The sequence below is a fragment of the Solanum verrucosum genome, unplaced genomic scaffold (assembly GCF_900185275.1).
Source record: "Solanum verrucosum unplaced genomic scaffold, falcon-dt-bn FXZP01000434.1, whole genome shotgun sequence".
NCBI classification, from domain to species: Eukaryota; Viridiplantae; Streptophyta; class Magnoliopsida; order Solanales; family Solanaceae; genus Solanum; species Solanum verrucosum.
This window is the reverse complement of record NW_026019848.1, coordinates 9,256-19,939: the sequence shown is the minus strand read 5'-3', so window position 1 is coordinate 19,939 and position 10,684 is coordinate 9,256. Positions and strand designations below refer to the sequence as shown.

Genomic DNA, 10,684 nt, shown 5'->3' with positions numbered 1-10,684 from the left:
TGCATCTCTAGGTACTCTAGCTCTTTTGCATAATTCAGTGATTAATACCGGGAAAGGGAGAGATAGTTTGTCACACCCCGAGCCTACACCCTGGGCGGGACCGGTACTCGAAGACCACTACTGGCCCCAAGCGAACCCTTAGCCTGGCTTTCTTAACTCAGCGGAAACCTAACTCAACAGAATAACTTAATGCAATGAAATGTTATAAAACAACCTAACTGATGCATAACATGACAAATGGCAACTCGTGCCTCAAAATAGAATATTTACATATATACATAGATGAGAGACTCAATACTAACTGACTGACTGACTGTCTATGAAGCCTCTATAACAATGAGATGGATATTGGTGTCACGACCCGATTTCTCAAGTCATGATGGCACATACTATAACCCACCAGCAGGTAAGCCAACCCGTAACCCGGAACAACAAGTAATGGGTCTAAGGGTAGAAATTAAACAAGAGTAGGAAAATAACAATATAAACAGGCGGAAGCAACCCAAAACATATATACAAATAAAGATCCCTCCCAGAACCTGGAAGTCACCAGTACAGAGCTACGACAAAATGAGCACAAGTCCCAAAACTGGACAACAGAGACTGGACTGTCTCAAAAGGAAGAAGACAAGTCTATATATACAGATGGAGACTGAAATAGTACAAAACGCCGTGTGCACACCCCCGTCTCCAGATAAGTCTACTCCCAGCTCGATCAACGCTGGCTACTAGTGCTCGGACCTGCATCACAAAATAGATGCAGAGCGTAGCATGAGTACCAAAACAACAGGTACCCAGTAGGCATCATAGGCCGACTGAGCAAGATAAGCAAAAGTGAACTGAAATGCAAATAAAGGGTCACATCAAGTGCAAAGAGTAGTAAATGGGGGGTATGTACACGAGCGTACAGGCAACAAAGACAAGTAATCTAACTAACTCCGCCGGGCTCCCATAAACCCGACGGGTACGCTCGTGCACAATAAAAGAAACCACCTGCACGGACCCCCATAAGCCCGGCAGATGCATCGGCAGTTAAAGTAAAATAATGGAGCTAGAAGGTCTATCACAATATTACCAATTTCCGGACTTTTAACTGAACCATTCCCAATCATATTCCAGGATCTCATTACGTCCTGGACTTTAATCGAAATCTCTCCAACCTCCAAAACCTCAACCTACAGATGAGAGTAATCAAGACTAAACTGAAGCTTTAGTGAGGAATTGGGAATACACCACGTGCAAGCTGGACCACGGACTCGAACCGGGTACTGTAGCCAAAACCAGATCACAGGTAAGCTGGACCACAGACTCTAACCGGGTACTGTAGCTAAGCCTGAACATAAGTAAGCTGGACCACGGACTCTAACCGGGTACTGTAGCTAATAGAAAAGCAGGGCATTATGGATACAAGGTCATAAGCTGAGTTACCGACTATCAGACTCAAGTCTGCTATATCAGTCTACAAGGAGCTGACCGTCCGAAACGACGTCGGAAAAAGTTCTACTACCCAACGACATCCGAAATCTCGCAAGTCTATGGCAACACTAGTCTAAGCCTAGACTAAGGCCAAACATACTTCAAATCAATATTATCATATACACCACAAGATATGGATATTCAATAACATCAAGAGACATGCTGTCATAATCCAACACTTTCCCGAAATAAGGTCTAAGGCAGGAATTATAGAAATTTAGCATGCTCGACACCCGAACCCCTCCATACTCAAGCAAATCAATAAACAATTGTCTAAACATGCTCAATCTCACGAGAGAAAGCCATAGCCTACCTGAAAGCTGATCACGCGTGCTCCAACTCACGGTACCGGATCTTTTCCTCTCCGAACGGTCTCCAAATGCTTCCCCACTAACAAAAGGTTAATCACCTCGTCATTACGAATATATTGACACTAAAATTATATTTTTCGGAGACGGACCAAAAATCGGGTCTAAAACGGGATTGTGGGGCCCACAATTAGAATCTCAAAATCGAATCCGTGGAAACGTCCCAAATACCTTACTAAACTAATACCCCAAAATTTTAGCACAAACCGATGCTTAAAACACCGCAAATCAGCCACAACAATTAAAATGGGCAGCCCCTTGATCACCAATTTCTGGAAAAACGAGACCCTTCCAACCCAAACAGATTATACCACGACGATCCTTGCGAAAAACTCTACAAGTTAGCCTCAAGAATGACTCAAAACGGACCTAAGATGATCAAGATCTCACATTTCAAAATTCAACAACATTTCAATCCGAACATCACTCTAGCAGTGGCTAAAATCGATTCCTTACCTCAAACGAAGCCTCCTCTCGCGTTTCTGAGATCACCGCTAGATTCCCCTCGAAATTCTCTTGAAGTTTGCCTTTTGAAGCACCTAATTTGGACTCAAAATGAAGGAGCAATCTTAAGTTGAAGTTGAAGGAAAAAAATGGACGAAATTCGTCCTAAATTCTGGAAATTTCCAGATTTCACTCCTCTGCCACGTGTCGTCACGTGGCTCTGCCACGTCACCGCCGCGTCAAAATTCTACAACCCTTCAAACTTAAGTTTCGATGTTTCGGACTCGTTCGGAGTCGGAAAAATACAAACCTTATATGGAATCAGATTGGAAATGATATTTAGGACTCAACGGTGAAGGCGAAATTTCCAGTTGGAGCTCGCTTCGATGAAAAGTGGGTCCCACACCTAGTATCATTTTGAACCAGATTCCACAATTGCCCTCTAAAGCCTCGGGAAGTGAACAAAGGGTCGTTCTAGACCAAAATCGATCTTCCGAAGCTAACCTAGCTGTCAAAATTTTCATCTGAGCACGTCTTCCAAAAAGGTTGACCAAAGTCAACTTTTAAAGTTATAAAAAAACTCTAAAACAGGAAAACGGGCCTAAAACCCAAACGAACGACCAGGCGACCGAACAGTCAGTGCCAGCAAGTCATAAATGACTTGGGGTCGCTACAGAAACGCTCTAAACGATGAAATGAATTCTTTAATTTAAAAAAATGACCTGGAGGGTCATTACAATATCCACTACTAAAAGAACTTTCGTCCGCGAAAGTAAGAATCAAGAAGTACCTAAATGCTCAAATAAGTCGGGGAACTGTGCCCGCATCTCATGCTCGATCTCCCAGGTAGCCTCCTCAACTGGACGATGTCTCCAACGACCTTAAAACAGGAATGACTCTCGAGCGCAATCTCCTCACATCTCTGGCTAGAATGACAACTGGCTCCTCTACAAATGTCAAACGATCATCCAACTCGACTGCATCATACTGGAGCACATGAGACTCATCAGGAACATACCGCCGCAACATCGAGACATGAAAACCAGGTGGATGGCTGAAAATGCTGGAGGTAGGGCCAACTCATAAGCAACCTCCCCAACTGTCCGGAGTATCTCAAATGGCCCAATGTACTTGGGGCTAAGCTTGCCCCGCCTCCCAAACCTCATCACGCCCTTCATGGGCGACACACGGAGGAATACCCGATCACCAACAGAGAATCTCAAAGGCCGGCGCCTCCGATCCGCATAACTCTGGTGCCTACTCTGAGCCGTCCTGAGCCTATCCTGAATCACCCTCACCTGATCCAGGGCCTCTTGAAGCAAATCTGTACCACGCGGCCTAGGCTCTGTGGACTCAAACCAACCAACTGGAGAGCGACAACGCCTACCATATAATGCCTCGAATGGGGCCATCTGAATACTAGAGTGGTAGCTGTTGTTATACGCAAACTCTGCCAAAGGCAAGAACTGGTCCCACTGACCTCCAAAATCCATAACACAAGCTCGCAACATGTCCTCAAGAACCTGAATCGTGTGCTCCGACTGACCATCAGTCTGCGGGTGGAAAGCTGTGCTAAGGTCAACACGGGTACCCAACTCATCCTGGAAGGTCCTCCAGAAGCTAGATGTGAACTGTGGGCCCCGATCTGAGATGATGGAAACAGGCACACCATGAAGACGAACCACCTCTCGAATGTAGATACGGGCTAACCTCTCAGCACTGTAGGAAGTATGGACAGGAATGAAGTGTGCTGACTTAGTCAACTGATCCACGATGACCCAAATGCTGTCAACACCTCTAGAAGTCCGAGGTAACCCACAACGAAGTCCATAGTGATACGCTCCCACTTCCACTCCGGAATGGGTAATCTCTGGAACTCGCCACCAGGCCTCAAATGCTCGGCCTTTACCTGCTGGCAGCACAAGCAACGGGAAACAAAGTCAGCAATATCTCTCCTCATGCCACTCCACCAGTAATGCTGCCTCAATCACGATACATCTTCGCTGTGCCCGGATGGATAGAGTATCTAGACTCATGGCCCTCAGAAAGTATCAACTGTATCAAATCCCCAACTCTCGGAACACAGATGCGGCCGGCGAATCTCAACACTCCATCAGGATCTAAGGTAGCCTGACCACCATCACCCGCTAACACTCGATCTCTAAGGGCCACCAAGGCCTCATCCTCAAACTGACAACCACGGATCCTGTCAAGCAAGGAAGACTGAACTCCCATATGGGCCAAGACACGTCTAGAATCTGAGATATCCAACCGAATCATGTATTGGCTAAGAACTGAATGTCCATAGCCAAGGGTCGCTCCTCAACAGATAAGAAGGATAGACTACCCATACTCACTGCCTTTCGGCTCAAGGCGTCCGCTACCACATTCGCCTTGCCCGGATGATAGAGAATAGATAGGTCATAGTCCTTCAGGAGCTCAATCCAACGACGCTGCCTCGAATTAAGGTCCCTCTGGCTCATGATGTACTGAAGACTCCTGTGATCGGTATAGATCTCACATCGAACTCCATACAAGTAGTGCCTCCAAATCTTAAGTGCGAAAACTACCGCCGCCAACTCTAAGTCATGGGTGGGGTAGTTGCGCTCATGAATCTTAAGCTGCCTCGACGCATAAGCAATAACCCGGCCCTGCTGCATCAATACACAACCCAAACCAACGCCGGATGCGTCACAATATACCGTGAAGCCCTCGCCCTCAACTGGAAGAGTCAATATAGGAGCGGTGGTCAATAACTCCTTGAGCCTCAAAAAGCTCGCCTCACACTCCTCTGACCAAACAAAGGGAACATCCTGGCGAGTCAACCGAGTCAAAGGCGCTGCTATAGTAGAAAATCCCTCAACAAAACGCCTATAGTAGCCTGCCAATCCGACGAAGCTACGAATCTCAGTCACAGAGGTGGGCCTGTGCCAATCACGAATAGCCTCAATCTTCGCCGGATCAACCCTAATACCCTCCTTGGACACCACGTGCCCCAAGAAGGCTACAGACTCAAGCCAAAACTCGCACTTTGAGAATTTGGCATAAAGCCGCTGATCTCTCAAAGTCTGGAGCACTATCCTCAAATGCTGCTCATGCTCACTCCGGCTCCGCGAGTATACCAGTATGTCATCAATGAAGACAATGACAAATAAATCAAGGTATGGCCTGAACACACGTGTCATCAAGTCCATGAAGGCGGCAGGGGCATTAGTCAACCCAAACGACATCACCAAGAACTCATAATGGCCATAACGAGTCCTAAATGCGGTCTTAGGGACGTCCGCTGCCCTAATCCTCAACTGGTGGTAGCCGGATCTTAAATCAATCTTAGAAAATACCACGGCACCCTGAAGCTGATCAAACAAATCATCAATACGAGGCATGGGGTAACGGTTCTTCACCGTCACCTTGTTCAGCTGCCTGTAGTCAATACACAATCGCATAGTACCGTCCTTCTTCTTCACGAAGAGGACTGGGGCACCCCAAGGGATACACTAGGCCGAATGAATCCCTTACCCAAGAGATCCTGAAGCTGAACACTGAGCTCCTTGAGCTCTGCAGGAGCCATCCGATATGGCGGAATAGAAATAGGCCGAGTACCTGGCTCAAGCTCAATCGGAAAATCAACATCACGCTCTGGGGGTAGGCCAGGTAGATCAGTAGGAAACACATCTATGAAGTCACGAACAACAGGAACTGACTCAACCGGAGAACCTCCCTACTCACATCACGTACATAGGCCAAATATGATAAGCATCCGCTAGCCACTAGCCTCCTAGCACGAATAAAAGAGATAACCCCAACTGGTGTGCTACCACGAGATCCCTGCCACACCACCGGAGGAATACCGGGAATGGCTAAGGTAACGGTCTTAGAAAAGCAATCTAAAACAGCGCGATAAGGGGATAACCAATCCATGCCCAGAATCACATCAAAATCAACCATGTCAAGCAATATAAGGTCAGCCCGGGTGTCACGCCCCTGGATAGTAACTAAGCAAGATCGAAATACCTGATCCACTACTAAAGACTCACCCACGGGGGTCGACACACGCAACGGCGCTACCAGAGGCTCAGACATCATACTCAATCGAGAGGCATAGTAAACAGAAACATACGAAAAAGTAGAGCCTGGATCAAATAAAGCCAAGGCGGGCTGCTGGCATAATAACACTGTACCTGTGATCACATCGTCCGAGGTCTCAGCATCTGCTCTAGCTGGAGCTGCATAAAAGTGGGCCTGGACTCCCCTACCCTGTGCATCGGCTCTGCCCCCTAATCTGCCTCCTCGGGGACCACCCCGTATACCCTGGTGACCACCCCTACGGTCCTGTCCCTGGCCTCTGCCTCTAGCTGGAGGTGCTGGCGTATGCCTAACTGCCTGTGGAGCGGGTAAGGCTAACCTGCGATGGGGACACTCGCGGGCCCAATGATCTAACTCCCCACACTCATAACACCCCTGGGACTGTCGACTGAGAGCTGGAGGTCGGCTACCCCGGCCAGAAGAACCCATCTGTGAACTATCTCGGCCCCGACTAGGACCGGCACTAAAACCAATATGGCGGTGCTGATCACCCTCCGATGCCTGGAGAGAAGCCTGGAAGGGGCTACTAGACTGACCCTGACTGAAACCTCTGCTGAGATCTATCATAAGACTCTCGGGGTCTGAAACGCGCCTATCATGGCTATCCTCCTGTCTAGCTCTCTTGCCGCTGCCCCCTTGGGCCTCGCGACGGAGCTGCTCGATAGTGCGGGCATGGTCCACTACATCCAGAAATGAGCGGCCCGCTGAGACTAAAGACTGAGTCTCAATCCGCAACTGTAGTCTCAAACCCCGAACAAAACAACGAACCCTCTCCTCCTCAGTAGGTAATATCATGGCGGCATGCCTGGAGAGCTCGTGGAATCGGGCCTCATACTCTGATACTGTCATGGAGCCCTGCTCTAACCGAGCAAACTGATCTCTGAGCTGATCTCTGATGCTCCTGGGAATAAATCGGGCCAAGAAGGCCTCTGAAAACTCAGTCCATGTGACCGGTGGAGACCCAGCTGGCCTGGTCTCTAAGTATGTACGCCACCACTGCCTGGCGGGACCGTCTAACTGGTAAGCGGTGAAGTCTGCTCCTCTCGACTCCACTAAACCCAAAGTCTGTAGCCGCTCGCGGCAAGTAACTAGAAACTCGTGGGCATCCTCCCCCACTGCCCCAGAAAACCTCAGCGGTGATAGTCGAAGGAACACCCCGAGCATCTTCTGCTCCCGTAGTGGCATGACGCCCTCCAAATCGTCAGGCTGAACAACCGGTGCCGCTAGCTGCTGAACAACCGGTACCGCTGGTGTAGGCTGACCCTGCGGTACTGGAACGGCTGGAGCTGGGGCCTGCTGCATACCCCCAATGGCAGCTAGTATCTGTACGAGCATCGCCTGTATATCTGGAGCTGCCACAGGCTCAGGCGGTGGCTGGGCTAGTCCCGGGCCCATCGGTGCTGCTGTGCTGGAACTGCTGGTGGCTCTATCACCGGCTCCGGAGTTTGCTCTCGGTCCTGGGCTGGTGCTGTAGCTCTGGCACGACCTCGAGGTCGGCCTCTACCCCTAGCTGGGGCCCTACCACGCGTGCGAGCCATCCCTATAAAGAGTGGTACAAGTAAGATTTCAGAAACCGATAAGACACACAATGCACGACAGTGATACAAAAGCGACACGTTCCTAAAGACATCCTGTAGCCTCCCGAAGATAAGTAACGGACGTCTCCGTACCGATCTGCAGGACTCTACTAGACGTTAGCTCTGTACAAGTGAGACCGACGAACCTGGGGCTCTGATACCAATTTGTCACGACCCGATTTATCAAGTCATGATGGCACCTACTATAACCCACCAGCAGGTAAGCCAACCCGTAACCCGGAACAACAAGTAATGGGTCTGAGGGTAGAAATTAAACAAGAGTAGGCAAATAACAATATAAACAGGCGGAAGCAAACCAAAAACATATATACAAATAAAGATCCCTCCCAGAACCTGGAAGTCACTAGTACAGAGCTACTACAAAATGAGTACAAGTCCCAAAACTGGACAACAGAGACTGGACTGTCTCGAAAGGAAGAAGACAAGTCTATATATACAGATGGAGACTGAAATAGTACAAAACGCCGTGTGCTCACCCCCGTCTCCGGATAAGTCTACTCCAAGCTCGATCAACGCTGGCTACTAGTGCTCGGACCTGCATCACAAAATAGATGCAGAGCGTAGCATGAGTACCAAAACAACAGGTACCCAGTAGGCATCATCGGCCGACTGAGCAAGATAAGCAAAAGTAAACTGAAATGCAAATAAAGGGTCACATCAAGTGCAAAGAGTAGTAAATGGGGGTATGTACACGAGCGTACAGGCAACAAAGACAAGCAATCTAACTAACTCCGCCGGGCTCCCATAAACCCGACGGGTACGCTCGTGCACAATAAAAGAAACCACCTGCACGGACCCCCATAAGCCCGGCAGATGCACGGCAGTTGAAGTAAAATAATGGAGCTAGAAGGTCTATCACAATATTACCAATTTCCGGACTTTTAACCGAACCATTCCCAATATATTCCAGATCTCATTACGTCCCGGACTTAATCGAATCTCTCCAACCTCCAAAACCTCAACCTACAGATGAGAGTAATCAAGACTAAACTGAAGCTTAGTGAGGAATTGGGAATACACCAGTGCAAGCTGGACCACGGACTCGAACCGGGTACTGTAGCCAAAACCAGATCACAGGTAAGCTGGACCACGACTCTAACCGGGTACTAGCTAACCGACATAAGTAAGCTGGACCACGGACTCTAACCGGGTACTGTAGCTAATAGAAAAGCAGGGCATTATGGATACAAGGTCATAAGCTGAGTTACCGACTATCAGACTCAAGTCTGCTATATCAGTCTACAAGGAGCTGACCGTCCGAAACGACGTCGGAAAAAGTTCTACTGCCAACGACATCCGAAATCTCGCAAGTCTATGGCAACACTAGTCTAAGCCTAGACTAAGGCCAAACATACTTCAAATCAATATTATCATATACACCACAAGATATGGATATTCAATAATATCAAGAGACATGCTGTCATAATCCAACACTTTCCCGAAATAAGGTCTAAGGCAGGAATTATAGAAATTTAGCATGCTCGACACCCGAACCCCTCCATACTCAAGCAAATCAATAAACAATTGCCTAAACATGCTCAATCTCACGAGAGAAAACCATAGCCTACCTGAAAGCCGATCACGCGTGCTCCAACTCACGGTACCGGATCTTTTCCTCTCCGAACGGTCTCCAAATGCTTCCCCACTAACAAAAGGTTAATCACCTCGTCATTACGAATATATTGACACTAAAATTATATTTTTCGGAGACGGACCCAAAATCGGGTCTAAAACGGGATTGTGGGGCCCACAATTAGAATCTCAAAATCGAATCCGTGGAAACGTCCCAAATACCTTACTAAACTAATACCCCAAAATTTTAGCACAAACAGATGCTTAAAACACCGCAAATCAGCCACAACAATTAAAATGGCAGCCCCTTGATCACCAATTTCTGGAAAAACGAGACCCTTTCAACCCAAACAGATTATACCACGACGATCCTTGCGAAAAACTCTACAAGTTAGCCTCAAGAATGACTCAAAACGGACTAAGATGATCAAGATCTCACATTTCAAAATTCAACAACAATTCAATCCGAAATCACCCTAGCAGTGGCTAAAATCGATTCCTTACCTCAAACGAAGCCTCCCCTCGCGTTTCTGAGATCACCGCTAGATTCCCCTCGAAATTCTCTTGAAGTTTGCCTTTTGAATCACTTAATTTGGACTCAAAATGAAGGAGCAATCTTAAGTTGAAGTTGAGGAAAAAAATGGACGAAATTCGTCCTAAATTCTGGAAATTTCCAGATTTCACTCCTCTGCCACGTGTCGTCACGTGGCTCTGCCACGTCACCGCCGCGTCAAAATTCTACAACCCTTCAAACTTAAGTTTCGATGTTTCGGACTCGTTCGGAGTCGGAAAAATACAAACCTTATATGGAATCTGATTGGAAATGATATTTCGGACTCAACGGTGAAGGCGGAATTTCCATTTGGAGCTCGCTTCGATGAAAAGTGGGTCCCACACCAGTATCATTTTGAACCAGATTCCACAATTGCCATCTAAAGCCTCGGGAAGTGAACAAAGGGTCGTTCTAGACCAAAATCGATCTTCCGAAGCTAACCTAGCTGTCAGAATTTTCATCTGAGCACGTCTTCCAAAAAGGTTGACCAAAGTCAACTTTTCAAGTTATAAAAATCTCCAAAACAGGAAACGGGCCTAAAACCCAAACGAACGACCAGGCGACCGAACAGTCAGTGCCAGCAAGTC

The 10,684-nt window shown here is 47.8% G+C and overlaps 1 long non-coding RNA gene across 1 annotated transcript; it reads right to left on the bottom strand.

Moving 5' to 3' along the window:
• Positions 1-8,449: 8,449 nt before the first annotated feature.
• Positions 8,450-10,157, bottom strand: LOC125817953 (uncharacterized). The gene is made up of 3 exons (XR_007442330.1): positions 10,049-10,157; positions 9,541-9,617; positions 8,450-8,507 (listed from the first exon to the last, which is right to left on the bottom strand). It is a non-coding gene; the product is annotated as an uncharacterized LOC125817953 (long non-coding RNA).
• Positions 10,158-10,684: the final 527 nt, after the last annotated feature.